This window comes from Ziziphus jujuba, chromosome 12 (assembly GCF_031755915.1).
Source record: "Ziziphus jujuba cultivar Dongzao chromosome 12, ASM3175591v1".
In the NCBI taxonomy this organism is placed as follows: Eukaryota; Viridiplantae; Streptophyta; class Magnoliopsida; order Rosales; family Rhamnaceae; genus Ziziphus; species Ziziphus jujuba.
This window is the reverse complement of record NC_083390.1, coordinates 2,663,483-2,677,474: the sequence shown is the minus strand read 5'-3', so window position 1 is coordinate 2,677,474 and position 13,992 is coordinate 2,663,483. Positions and strand designations below refer to the sequence as shown.

The window sequence follows — 13,992 nt, the reverse complement described above, 5'->3', positions numbered from 1 at the left end:
AAAAAGAAAAAGGAATATATAAAAGCTAAGAAGAGGCACATTAACCAAATTTAGATAAGTTTAAAAGATTGATTGGACCAAAAAAAAAAAAAAAAAAAAAAAATTCCTTCAATCATGCATTGGTTTAGATAGAAGCTTGGTACTTGGTTTCTGTATGGAGAATTTTTGCTTTTTCTTTATTCCCTGATTATAAAATTGTAAAAGTTTAGTGAAATATTACCTGTTAAGCACTGTAAAACTTGCAATTAAGACATTTTTAGTCAAAAGAATTACTTGTTGCATATCAGTGAAAGTAAAGAAAAAGAGAGAGAAAGAGAAAAGAATTCGTTGGCTTGGCTACTGCTAAACTTTCCAGAACGAGCTTGCCTCTGGAATCTAACATTCCCTGAGTTGGCCATTAAATTAAATTCTAAAATTCCATCTAATTATTTTTTTAAAAAAAGGCAGAGAATCTCGAGATTTAGAATTGAGATTGGTGATGTAATATCTCCTACTGAAGATCTTTGTAGTACCAATTATTTCTCACACTTTTCTATTTTTCAATAAAAATATTATCTCACTTGGTTTTTGCTTTAATGGTTCTAATATACTCTTTTTGCCTCCACAATCAGCAGACAGTCCGTTCAATAAACAATACAAAAGTAGCCAACTTTTAAAAGCAAAAGCTGATCTCTCTCTCTCTCTCTCTCTCTCTCTCTCTGTGTACATATAATATATATTCATGATGTGTGTGTGGGGGGTCCTATATATAATGTATTTGGTAAGGTAATGTCTCTCCAAACTTGATTACATTTTATGAAGATCAAAGGTTCATGGTTTAACAAGGAGGAAATAATGTATAGAAGATCAAAGGGACCCAGTACTGTTGCAAAAACCATAACAAAGGTAGCCTAGGTGCACGTGCAATGTAGACCCTCACCATTGCCGTTGACTTGATGTTCAAAGATTTCTTTGGACCAATTGGCTAATAGTGCTTTTCTATGATCATCAATTTTAAGATTCTTATTTAAAGTTGATCAGATGGTTATAATTTTATGATCTGACATAATGTTAGGTAATTAATAACTATTGAAGCATTTTTTAGGAAGTTGTTTGGACATAGACATTTTGATGCCCATGTCCATGGCATGGATGGAGAAGCCAAATGTGTTTCTCAATTGGTTTCAGGGTTAACTTTTGAAAAGGATAGAGATTAAGGGTTTGAGGCTTTTTTTGATTCACTGGGAGATTTGGGAACCATGATACTCCTGAAACTTGTTTTTTTTGAGTTTAGGAATTTTCCTTGTATTTTCTTTTGTACTTCAAAGATTAAACTTTTTCATAAACAAGGGGTCTTGGTCATGGAATAATATGGTCTTTCTTGCAAAGAATTGGGTCCTCAAGAACCAAGGTCAAAACCCGAATGAAAATGTTAAATATAGGCAAATCCTTGTACACACACACACACATATCCAAATCGACCAAATCCTTGCAGAAAAAAATGGATCTATGAAGGTATAAAACTTATACAAACGGAAAAACCCAAAAAAGGGTTGAAAACCTTGGTCCTCTAACCTCTGAAAGGAATGCAAATTACGTACCAAACAGAAAAGAAAGGAATATTTGTAATTGATCAAAAAAGGAAAAGGAAAAAAAAAAAAGGTATATTTTTTTTCAGGTTGGCGCTATAAATTCGCCTTAAATAAGAACTTTATTAAACGATTTCCAGGGTTTTATGACCAAATTGAATGCCTTTCTCTCATATCAATGATTTTGTAACTTGAGACTTCATCCTTACTCTCAGCAGGAAGAGTAAAGTTCAGATTTTTGAACTCTAACGGCTAGGACTATATAGTTGGTATTTGTCCTTTTCATAAACAGGACCAAAATGGCTTTAGTTCCTATCAGCAATCTTCAAATAAACCAAAATAGTTATATATATATATGTATATATTTGTATTTGGCACTTCCCTCCCTTCCAACACCCATCACAAGCAGTTAAGAAGACAGAATTCCATTTGCTGGGGCTTCACAATTATCATCTTCAGATGACCATGTTTTGGTACCTGCTAGGTCATACCCATTGATTACTTTTCACCTACTCTTTTGTCCTCCTTTTTAGCCCAATTCCCTCCATGATCAGCAAAAACCTTTCTTCTTTTTGTCTTTTTTTTTTTAAATTTTTCGCATTTAACAAAATGCAAAATTATTAATTGCCAAGAATGATCATACAGAGCTAAAAGGGAGTCAAAATACAAGTGGGGTTAAAAGAGAAGTTGACCAAAATAATCCTAATGAAGATATGCCCTGAGTGGATATGCCCAAATGAGTAGCAAATAATTCTGCTTTTTTACCACTTGAAGGTGTTTGAATGAAAGAACCACTACTTTGAACAATTTGTACCAACTCACTCACATTATTTTGTTTTTTTATTTTGCCTCTCTCTCTCTCTCTCTCTCCCCAAAGCCTTTCAAAGTAGTGGTAGGTCACCACCCTCTTACCCCACACTTGTCCCCCCTCTCCCTTCCAAAACCTCTCTCTCTCTTTCTCTCTTTCTCTTTCTCTCACTCAGTTCACTCAGTTCTGAATGTCTTCCCCTACTCACTTAGGTTTCTGTACTTAATGCAGAGAACTCAGTCATGACAGTCATATCCATCTTCTTCCACATTATAACAATCATTATTACTGTCATGGCCTCACGTATGCTTCTATGCCCTTTCTTTGACGACAACTCTAAACCCCTAAATCATAACTTCCTTATGCTTTATTAGCATCTCTCATAATCCTAAGCACCATCAAAATCAAGCCAAGTTATAGAGACAGAGTACATATTAAGCTACAATGGTACATATGTGATATGTGTACACAAATCATCTATGTGATGGAGTCTAATAGATAATTTAACATATCCAAGTTTTTGAACTGTGATAAGAATACAAAAACCACTGGAACAATATAGTTGTAGTTGCTGTAGATTTTTGGATCCTGGAAGAAGGAATTTCAGTATGAGTTTCAAATTAAAAAAAAAAAAAATCCCCATTCAAAGTTGAACCTCTAGAAGCATAGGATACCTCACATACCATCACCACTACCACTAGAAGCACATCACTCATTTTTTTTTCTTTTTTTTCTCCTTTCTTTTTTTCTGTAGTTTATACATGACCTTTTACATTTTTTATTTTTTTGGTGAAAAACATGACCTTTTACATTCTTTATACACTCCTAATGCCCATCCAATAAAGAGTCAGGTAAAAAGCAACGGTTATCTACTCTCTCTTTCTTTCTCTTTAGAGGGGTATTCTTTGGCATGCTAAAAATACCCAAAACCCAGTTGGCACAAAAAGAGAAAATAGTAGCTCTTGAAGCAGATAAGGTCAGGTAGAGCCACATATAGTACCCAAGATGGCGTTAAAGAAGCCAGTTTAAGTGTACACAGATCCCACTAAAGTCCCTGTTGTCTATGAGTGATTTTGACCACTTGAGCAGACCCAGAAACAGCTTAAAGACTATTACACTGTTGAGTCCAAAACAATAATTTTGTGACCTTTTTTTTTTTTTTTTTTTTTGTTTATCTACTTCCACCCCCTGTGTCACTTCATTAGTGATTGAGAAGAAAACACACAACTAGGTTTAAACTTTATTCCTCTTTTTTTTAATATAATTAAGAAAAGTAAAGAAAAATAAATAAAAGAAGGATGTTCCACCACTCAATTTCTTAGTGGTGTAACCAAAGTAGGATCTCTATATGTATCTAACAAAGATTTATAGTCTAAAAGTTGTCCGTTTGATGCAACCTAAAACACTGCTTAATACATCCTTCTTCTCAATAATTTTGATTTAACATTATCTTTTAGAAGTATTACAAAAAGTAAGTGGAATAACAGACTATCAGACAAATAAAGTGTTATTAAAATAAATAGACTACCATTTAAAATGGAGGATTAACAGAGATTTGCTTCCTGAAAAGTTGTTTTCATTTGGAAGCTAACCACTTCTTTTTAAAAGGAAAAAGGATAATACAAGCTGGCTAGCATACATTATGGGATAATGAGAGACGCTTGAATAGCTTTTCTTTTTCCACCCAAAAAAAAAAAAAATCTTAACTACTCTGCTTTCTATATAAATATATTTATATATTTGGATTCTTTATGTAAATGTGTAAATATGTTTCTGTTTGTGTATGTCTATTTTATTTATAAATAGGTTTGTTTCCCTTTCTTGGTTTCTCTTGCAATTTTGAGTGAAATCTGAATTCAAAAATGGAATATAGGCAAGACCTGAGAAGTAGAAAAATAGTCTTGAAATGGAAATTAAGAAAAGGATCAGCACCAGTATATTTCAAAACCAAAGTGACAAAAACAAATTTAAAGTGAAAAAATAGGCTCTTTTTTTTTTTTTTAATCTATCAGACATATCTTCGAATGAAGAAAACCTTGAAAGTTAATAAAATTACTAATAACTCAAGAAGTAGTATATTTACAAAAAAACTCTTGAAGTAGTGCATATTATATTCTACTAAAACGACTAGCAATTGGTTTAACTCATAAAAAATTATAATAAAAAAAAAAACAAAAAACAAAAACAAAAACAAAAACAAAAAACAAAAAAACGAAAAAACGAAAAAACGAAAAAACTAAAAAACGAAAAAACAAAAAAACAAAAAAACAAAAAAATTATGATATATTTTCTCCAGATTAAGCTTCCTGCAAAATAGTGGTCCTTTTCTTCATGTCAGATTAGATAAAGTCTTTGGCATATATATACATGGTGCAAGATTCAGCTTCAGGATATGGTGATGACAGATTAATAAATGAATCTGTTTGTTTTCTGCAAGTACTTCTTCGCCCAACTAGCCTAATACTGAAGCTCTTAGGCATTGCAGAGAGGCCAATTCCTTCAACGTTTTGAACCGTGCATGATTTAATGGGGGAAAAAAAAAAAAATAATAATTGAGAGCTTTTCTAAAATCTCATATCCCTCCTCAACCCATGAGCGCCATCAAATTGGATTTATTTTTGCTTTTCTTTCTTTGCTTTTTCTTTTTCATTTTTTTTTTTTTTTTTTCAACCAGGCATGTGCTTAAAGCCTGTTACCGAATACAACCACACGTAATCAGAGGATGACAAAGGAGCCAGAATTCATAGCATTTGCTTTCTTCCAAAGTAGCTGAGCTTCATGGTCCCTCAGTTGGATGTTTTATGTAGACTAACTATAATTATATGAATTATTTAATGAATTTATTTGTAACAGTAATAGAATTGGTTCATTTGTTGACTTTTGCAGTAGATCAATTGATACATTAGACTGAAGGGTTTATTCTCTTTAAAAACCCATTTAGCTTATTTTCAGTTTCATTAATATTATTATTGTTGTTGATGTCGTTGTTATATGTATATTAAAAACTAAGGAATAAGTCATGAGATAGTATGATACATGCAATGAGATTAGGACTTGAGGTAGGCATTTGTGGTATCTGTATTATGATGACCTAATAGAGAAATATTAGAGAGAAGTATGTTTATGAAACACTATTTCTTTTATATGTTTGACAGGCTAAAGGATTTTAAAGGATCTAAAAAATCAATAGTTGCGATTAAAAAGTATGTTAATCATATTTTAATACAGTATTTGGCATGTGCGTAGATTCTGAATTTATAAATGCTACTGTTAATTTTTCCCCCACTTTAGAATGACAAAGCAGATTGTAGTAGCCAAAAAAAAAAAAAATAGGGAACTGTTTCACATATGTAGCTGTGTATGTGTTTGTTTCCCGAGAAAGTTGAGGATGTGTGTTTCAGAAACGTCAGAGATATAAAACACAGTAGAGTCATGTTCACTTTTAAATGTTCTTTGTTCTCCCATGGTGGGCTTGGTTGATCTCAAAAAAGAAGCACCATCCTAAAAGGAAACCAATAGGAGAAATCCACCATAAATTATGCTTTTTCTTTAGTCAGCAAAGTTATAAAATTTTAGACAGACAAGCAGAATTTCACAACTATTTTTAACAATTTTCTTTTTTTTTTTTGTTTTTTGGTGGGGGGTGGGTGTGGACATTGGATTAAAAAGAAAAGGAATACTGCTTTTGCAAGTATAGTATAACTTTTGGGAGGTGGGGGAGTAACATAAATAGTGAAGAAACTAGAAATCTGAAAATAGCAAAAAATGAGCCATTGATTAACTTAATAAGACAACCATTAAACATGGCAAATGGATTCTCAAATGGAGAGTTAAGTAAATGTTAGAATTTGATTCCCCCAGTAGTCAATATGAGTATGCAAATTAGGCATGCACATTTTCTACCATCACAAACTCAAAAAACTTGGTGTTAGTATAAAGAAAACTCTATAAATGAAGAGTTAAGAAAATGTTTTGCATGCATTTTCTACCATCACAAACTCAAAAAACTTGGTGTACTAATAAAGAAAACTCTATAAAGGAAGAGTTAAGAAAATGTTAGAATTTGATTCTCCCATCTGTCCATATTGAGTAAGCAAATTAGGCATGCATTTTCCAGCATGATAAACTCAAAAACTTGTGTACTGATAAACAAAACTCTATTCCAATAGCATTAATATTTAAAAGAAAAAAAAAATGTGGCTGCTGGGAGTCGAGCCCAGGTCTCCACGGCCACAACGTGGAATTCTTACCACTAAACTACAGCCACATGTTGGCAAGGGTCAAATTCTTATATAATACACTTCAACATTTTAGAACATTTAATTGTTTCCACTTTAAGTTAGAATGCGTTGCATAGAAATTAAATTAACTATTTAATTCAACCAGAACTTTGCTCAAGAATTTCTTTCATTTTTATGCTTGCCGGTCCGAAATCCTAATTATTTATCAGCACTCCAAATGGGTATGTGGGACTAAATTTATGAAGTTTGACGGACAATTCTGTTGAATTTTGGACCTAACAATGTGAATGATTTGGACCTTAAGGTTTTTGAGCCTTGTTTTATTTTTTACTGTTGGTTTTGAATTAATAAATCAAATAATATTTTAAAAATAAAGAGTTGAGAATTTGAAGGGAAAAATGACTTTGGAGTGGAGAGTTGGTTTAACACACGTGCCTTTCTAATGTTCTTTTTAGTTTTTGGAAAAACACAGAAAAAAAAAAAAAAGGTTCTTGAGTTCTTTACGTGAAAAACAGAGAGAGAAAAAATTACAGTAATTTTGATCAGTGTGGTAAAGTAAAGGTACACAGAAAGTTCGAAGGAAAAGATCTTGGAGGTGCTTTGTCCAATTAATTTTTTTGCACCCGTTGTATTTTGGGAAACGTTCGTCACAAAACTCCTGCATCGGTTGGCGTAAAACGTCTTAAGGACACTGTGGTATCATACAAGTCTCGGTTAGACTTCCATAAAGCAGATCAATTTAAGAAATTACAAGTTCTAACTTATTTGATTATTTTTGTAATTTTATTTTATATAATTTTGCTGTATCCACATGTATTTACATATATATTCAATTATATTTTTCCAACAATCTTAAGACGTTTTATAGATTTTTATATATGTATATATATATGTGGAGATTTTATTTTTGTGTTTACTATGTGTTTCCCGTTGAATGAAAAAAAAAAAAAAATTTGGTTCATACCCGTGTGTTTGGGCATGTATATAATATATATATATATTTTTTTTTCTAATCAAAATTGATTTACCTACAGATACATGCTTGTTTCTATTTCTTGTATTTGTTTTATTTTATATCTGTGTGCTTTGGTTTTTAATAAAGGAAAAAAATAAATAAATATTTCATCAAACCCGTGAGGTTTAAAAATTTTTGGGCAATTATTAAAATTTTGTTTTAAGTCAAAATTCTTTCCAAAATTGAATTGCCCATGAATTTCTAAACGTTTTGGTGAATTTTCGGTATTTTTTTAGCGCCGGAAAAGTGAAAAAGAGGTGGAAAAATCAAATCGGGTCGCCAAAACCCGTTTACTAGTAAAACGGATCATAAAAACCCGGCTGGAGGTTGAAGACGGATCGAAAATCGGGTTAATGGGTCAGAAGATGGTATGGGCCGCTTATGGGTGAAATTTCATTGGATTTGGCCCAGTTTTCCAGCCTAGCCCGTGGTTAAAACAGGCTATTGTTCAGCCCAAGACCCAGGCCCAATTCAGACCCAGACCCAAGCCACGTGGCGAGACGAAATGCTGACAAGTGTCGCACAGTGGCAAGCGATGTGGCACACCGTGATGAGGCCACGTGTCGTACAGTCGCGAGGCTACATGTCGACCAAGCATAAAGCCACGTGTCGAGCGATGAGTTGGGGCACGTGTCAACATGCCACATGTGACACGTGTCGGCCTTAATGTCCACCACGTGTCATCTTCTGGATACGCCACGTGTCGACCTGATACAGATGACACGTGGAAGTTTCTGGAGGTGACATATGTCGGGAAACAGTAGACATTCTACTTGCCACGTGGCCTGACCACGTCAGCGGTGAATGCCACGTGGCGACACAACGTCAGCAGGTGTGTGCCACATCATCAATTGATGATGTGGCATCGTGCCACGTCAGCATAGTGACACGTGGCGATGAACAGTATCGGTAAACAGTACATACGTGAACAGTATTTTTAGGTGTATACAGTGATTTTTGTGCTATACACAAAAGTCCTAAAAATCACAATTTTTGTGTTTTTCTATTGGAAATTTCTTATAATTAGTTTGTTGAAATAGAAAATAACAACTAATTGATTTCTATTTTGTGATTTTACAGAAATGGCAAGTGGAGACAATAGGATTGTGCCTACTCAGGCTTCTGGGATTCAAATGCCTCTTTCTGCAGCTCATGCAAAAAAGCCTGAGGAGTTTAATGGAGCAAACTTCAAGAGGTGGCAACAGAAGATGCTATTTTATTTGACCATCCTAGGACTTGCGAAATACTTGACTGAAGATGTGCCATCCAGTAATGAAGAGAGTGATAGGAAAACACTCATAGCGGTGGATGCATGGAATAATTCCGATTACTTATGTCGAAATTATGTCATGAATGGCATTTTCGATGCCCTGTAAGGAGTATATTGTGGCACAAATTCAGCTAAGGAGCTATAGGAAACACTAGACCGGAAGTACAAGACTGAGAATGCTGGATCCGGCAAGTTTATTACAGGCCGATTCTTGAACTACATGATGGTGGATGCGAAGCCATTAATGAATAAGGTACATGAGTTACAAGTGCTCATTCAAGAAATGGTTGTTGAAGTAATGATCATGAATGAAGCTTTACAAGTGGCTTGTATGATTGAAAAGCTACCTCCAAGTTGGAGTGACTTCAGGAATTATCTGAAGCACAAAAGAAAGGAGATGGATATGGAGGCTCTTATTGGCAAGCATCACATTGAAGATGACAACAAAAAGTCTAATAAGAGAGCTTCGAAGGCCGGATTGAAGGATAATGTTGTGGAGCATGGTCAAAGCTCCAAGGATAAGAAGAAGACTAGAAAAGCTTCCAAGTTGGGGCCTAAAGGATGAATCTCCAAGAAGGCCAAGTTTTAAGGCATGTGCTTTAACTGTGACAAGATGGGTCACAGAACTACGAATGCAGGCTGCCAAAAAGAAAGAGGAACCAAGCACTGGTGATGGAGGATATCACTTGAGAGATTGATGACATTGACTTTAGTGCTGTGATATCTGAGGTGAACTTGGTAGGATCCAATCCTAGAGAGTGGTGGGTAGATACTAGTGCGACTCGCCATGTGTGTTCAGATAAGAGTAAGTTCACTTCCTTCGAACCAAAAAAGAATGGGAAGAAGTTGTTTATGGGGAACTTCGCTACCTCAGAAATCCAAGGTGAGAGCAAAGTAATCCTGAAGATGACCTCAGAAAAATAGCTAACTCTGAATAATGTACTGTATGTTCCAGACATTCGCAAGAATCTGGTATCTGGATTGTTGCTAGGAAAATATAGTTTTCGCTTGGTGTTTAAGTTAGATAAGGTTATTTTGTCTAAATTTGGAATGTTTGTGGGAAAGGGCTATGTAGTTAATGGTTTATTTAAACTCAATGTAATGATTGTAAAGCCTAAAGAAATGAATAAAGCTAGTAATTCTTCTATTTACTTGCTTGAGTATTCCATTTTATGGCATGTAGACTAGGACATGTTAATTATAATTCTTTACGGAGGTTAATTAACTTAAATCATACTCCCACGTTTGAAATTGATTGCAATCATAAGTGTGAAACTTGTGTGGAAGCAAAATCAATGAGGTCATCATATCAAACAATTAATAGAAATAATGAACCTTTGGATTTAATACATAGTGATGTATGTGATTTGAAATTCATACCAACTAGAGGTGGTAATAAGTATTTTATTACCTTTATTGATGATAGCATAAAATATTGCTATGTATACCTGCTAAAGAGTAAGGATGAGGCTATAGAGAAATTTATTCTCTATAAAACGGAAGTTGAGAATCAACTCAACCGGAAAGTTACAGTGATCAGGAGTGATCGTGGTGGAGAGTATATAACTCCATTTGGTGAGTATTGTGCTCAACATGGCATATTACATGAAGTTACTCCACCATATTCGCCACAATCAAATGGTGTGGCTGAACGGAAAAATAGAACTTTAAAAGAAATGATGAATGCAATACTGATAAATGCTAAAGTACCTCAGAACTTATAGGGTAGAGCCATTTTGTCGGCGAACGACCTTCTAAATAAGGTGCCCCGGAAAGATAAGGTAAAGACACCCTATGAGTTGTGGAAGGGAAGACAACCTTCTTACAAATATTTATGAGTGTGGGGGTGTCTAGCTAAAGTAGTGGTACCTACACCTAAGAAGGTGAAGATAGGTCCCAAAACTGTTGATTGCATCTTCATAGGATATGCACAGAATATTAGCGCATATCAGTTTCTTGTGTAGGTCATAAATTTCTGATATTCACAAGAACACAATAATAGAATCGAGAAATGCATAATTTTTCGACCACATTTTTCCATATAAAATGGAAGAAGGACTGAGTTCATCTAAACGAACTCACGATGCTATTAGTGATGATAATAATAATAGTGATCGAGCACAAGAGAATGAAGATGAGACTGAGGATGAGATTAGACATAGCAAAAGAGTAAGAACCGAAAAATCCTATGGTCTTGATTTTCTTACTTATAGAAAGTGAACCTCAAAGCTTCCGAGAAGCTGTAAATTCTCCTGAAGGAAATTTATGGAAAGAAGCTGTAAAGAGTGAGATTGATTCCATCTTGTAGAATCACACTTGGAAATTAGTAGATCTTCCTCCAGGTTGTAAACCTTTGGGTTACAAATGGATCTTTAAAAGGAATATGAAAGCAGATGGAACAATAGATAAATACAAGGCAAGGCTTATAATTAAGGGATACAAGCAAAAAGAAGACCTTGATTATTTTGACACTTATTCTCCAGTAACGAGAATAAATTCCATAAGGATGGTACTGGTGATCACTGCTTTGCGAGATCTTGAAGTGCATCAAATGGATGTGAAAACAACCTTTCTAAATGGAGATCTAGATGAAGAGATCTACATGGAGCAACCTGAGTGTTTCACTGTTCCAAAACAAGAAAAGAAAGTCTGTAGATTGGTAAAGTCCTTATATGGACTTAAACAAGCTCCAAAGCAACGGTATCAAAAATTTGATAATGCCATGCTAAAAGATGGATTTAAAATAAATGAATGTAACAAATGTATCTATGTAAAAGATACAGATAATGGATATGTCATTTTATGTTTATATGTAGATGACATACTCATAGTAGGCAGTGACGACAATATGGTATGAACTACAAAAGCCATGTTAAATTCCAAATTTGACATGAAAGATATGGGACTTGGTGATGTGATTATAGGTATAAAAATCACGAGGACTTCAAATGGAATCATTCTCAGTCAAACTCATTATGTAGATAAAATACTGGCTAAATTTAGTAATAATGATACTAGTATAGCCAGAACATCCATTGATTTGAGTTTACACTTATCTGAAAATAAAGGGGAAAGTGTATCTCAAGTGGAATACGCTAGGGTGATTGGAAGTCTGATGTACTTGATGAGTTGCACCAGACCAGACTTAGCCTACACTATAAGTAGACTGAGTAGATACACGAATAATTCAAATGATGATTATTGGAAAGGAATCGTTAGAGTACTAAGGTACTTACAATATACTCGTGAATACGAACTACATTATACAAAATATCCTACTATATTAGAAGGATACAGTGATGCAAATTGGATATAAGATATAAAGGATTCAAAATCCACCAGTGGCTATGTGTTCACATTAGCGGGTGCAGCCGTAATGTGGAAGTCCTCAAAAGAAACTGTGATAGCTCGATCCACGATAGAATCTAACTTTATCACATTAGATAAATGTGGTAAAGAGATAGAATGACTACGTCAATTTTTAGAGGACATTCCAAGGTGGCCTAAACCTGTGCTAGTAATAAGTTTACATTGTGATAGTCAATCTGCGATTGGCAGGGCACAAAATATTATGTATAATGGGAAGTCTAGATACATTCGTCATAGACACAATTCCATCAGACAGTTAATCTCAACTAGAATTATCTCAATAGACTATGTAAAATCAAAAGATAACATTGCAGATCCACTAACCAAAAGATTAAATAGAGAATTAGTTGAGAAGTCATCGAGGGAAATGAGATTGAAGCCCGTGAATAAAGTCAATACGATGGAAACCCAACCTAGTTGATTGGAGATCCCAAGATCTAGGTTCAATGGGACTACGCAATTGTAAATACTGGTATGGATCACTGTGGGGGTTAATCCTCTGCCATTCTTATGATGAAAAGTGATAGGAAAAGGCGAAGCATAAAGTATGTTTTTAATGATTCCTATAAGTATGTGTGGTAATCTATGCATAGTTATGCTGATTATATTGGGAATAGAAATCACCTATGTAGGAGAGAAGAGTGGCCGCTTAAAAAGAGAATTGTTAAGGGTGCAATTCTTTAGAAACTCTTACAGAACCAGGGAGGTGTTCAGGGCCAAAATGAACACAACTGTGAGAACTGAAGTGTACAAGGAAGGAGTCATGTGTGGGTTATGTTTCATTTACATAAAGGACAAAATGGTTCAAAGATATCGCATCTACCATAAGTCAGTAAAGAAGATGTAGTCTCACAAGGAAAGGTTCAAAGAATAACATCTACCTATCCTGTGCAAGTTCCAATTGTAAAGCTTTACCACCAGAGTCATACTTTATTTTAAAAGTCAAATCATTCATGTGGGGGATTGTTGAATTTTGGGCCTAACAATGTAAATGATTTGGGCCTTAAGGTTTTTGGGCCTTGTTTTATTTTCTACCGTTGGTTTTGAATTAATAAATCAAATAATATTTTAAAAATAAGGAGTTGAGAGTTTGAAGGGAAAAAGGACTTTGGAGTGGAGAGTTGGTTTAACACAAGTTCCTTTCTAATGTTCTTTTCAGTTTTTGGAAAAACATAGGGAAAAAAAAATTCTTGAGTTTTTTACGTGAAAAACACAGTGAGGAAAAATTACAATAATTTTTATCAGTGTGGTAAAGTAAAAGTACACAAAAAGTTCATAGGAAAAGATCTTGAAGGTGCTTTGTCCAATTTATTTGTAGCCATTGTATTCTGGGAGACATTCGTCACAAAATTCCTATACCGGTGGGCGTAAAATATATTAAGAACACTGTGGTATCACACAAGCCTCGGTTAGACTTCCAAAAAGCGGATCAATTCAAGGAATTACAGGTTCTAACTTATCTTATTATTTTTGTAATTTTATTTTATATTATTCTGTTGTATTCACATGTATTTACATATATATTCAATTATATTTTTCCAACAAATTCTTGGATCCAAACTAAATTTATGAGGTGAGGACAATGACAGACAACTAAACCTGCTAGGGTGTTAATCAATTTGTTGACCATAATGAGGATATTAGGCTAAAACAAAGGTACTTTATTCTATTTTGAAAATAAAGGACCCATCAATCTTTACATAAAAAACAACTCACTAACT

The 13,992-nt window shown here is 34.2% G+C and overlaps 1 non-coding gene across 1 annotated transcript; it reads right to left on the bottom strand.

The window, feature by feature from the left end:
• Positions 1–6,571: 6,571 nt before the first annotated feature.
• TRNAH-GUG (transfer RNA histidin (anticodon GUG)) lies at positions 6,572–6,643 on the bottom strand. The gene has a single exon. It is a non-coding gene; the product is annotated as a tRNA-His (tRNA).
• Positions 6,644–13,992: the final 7,349 nt, after the last annotated feature.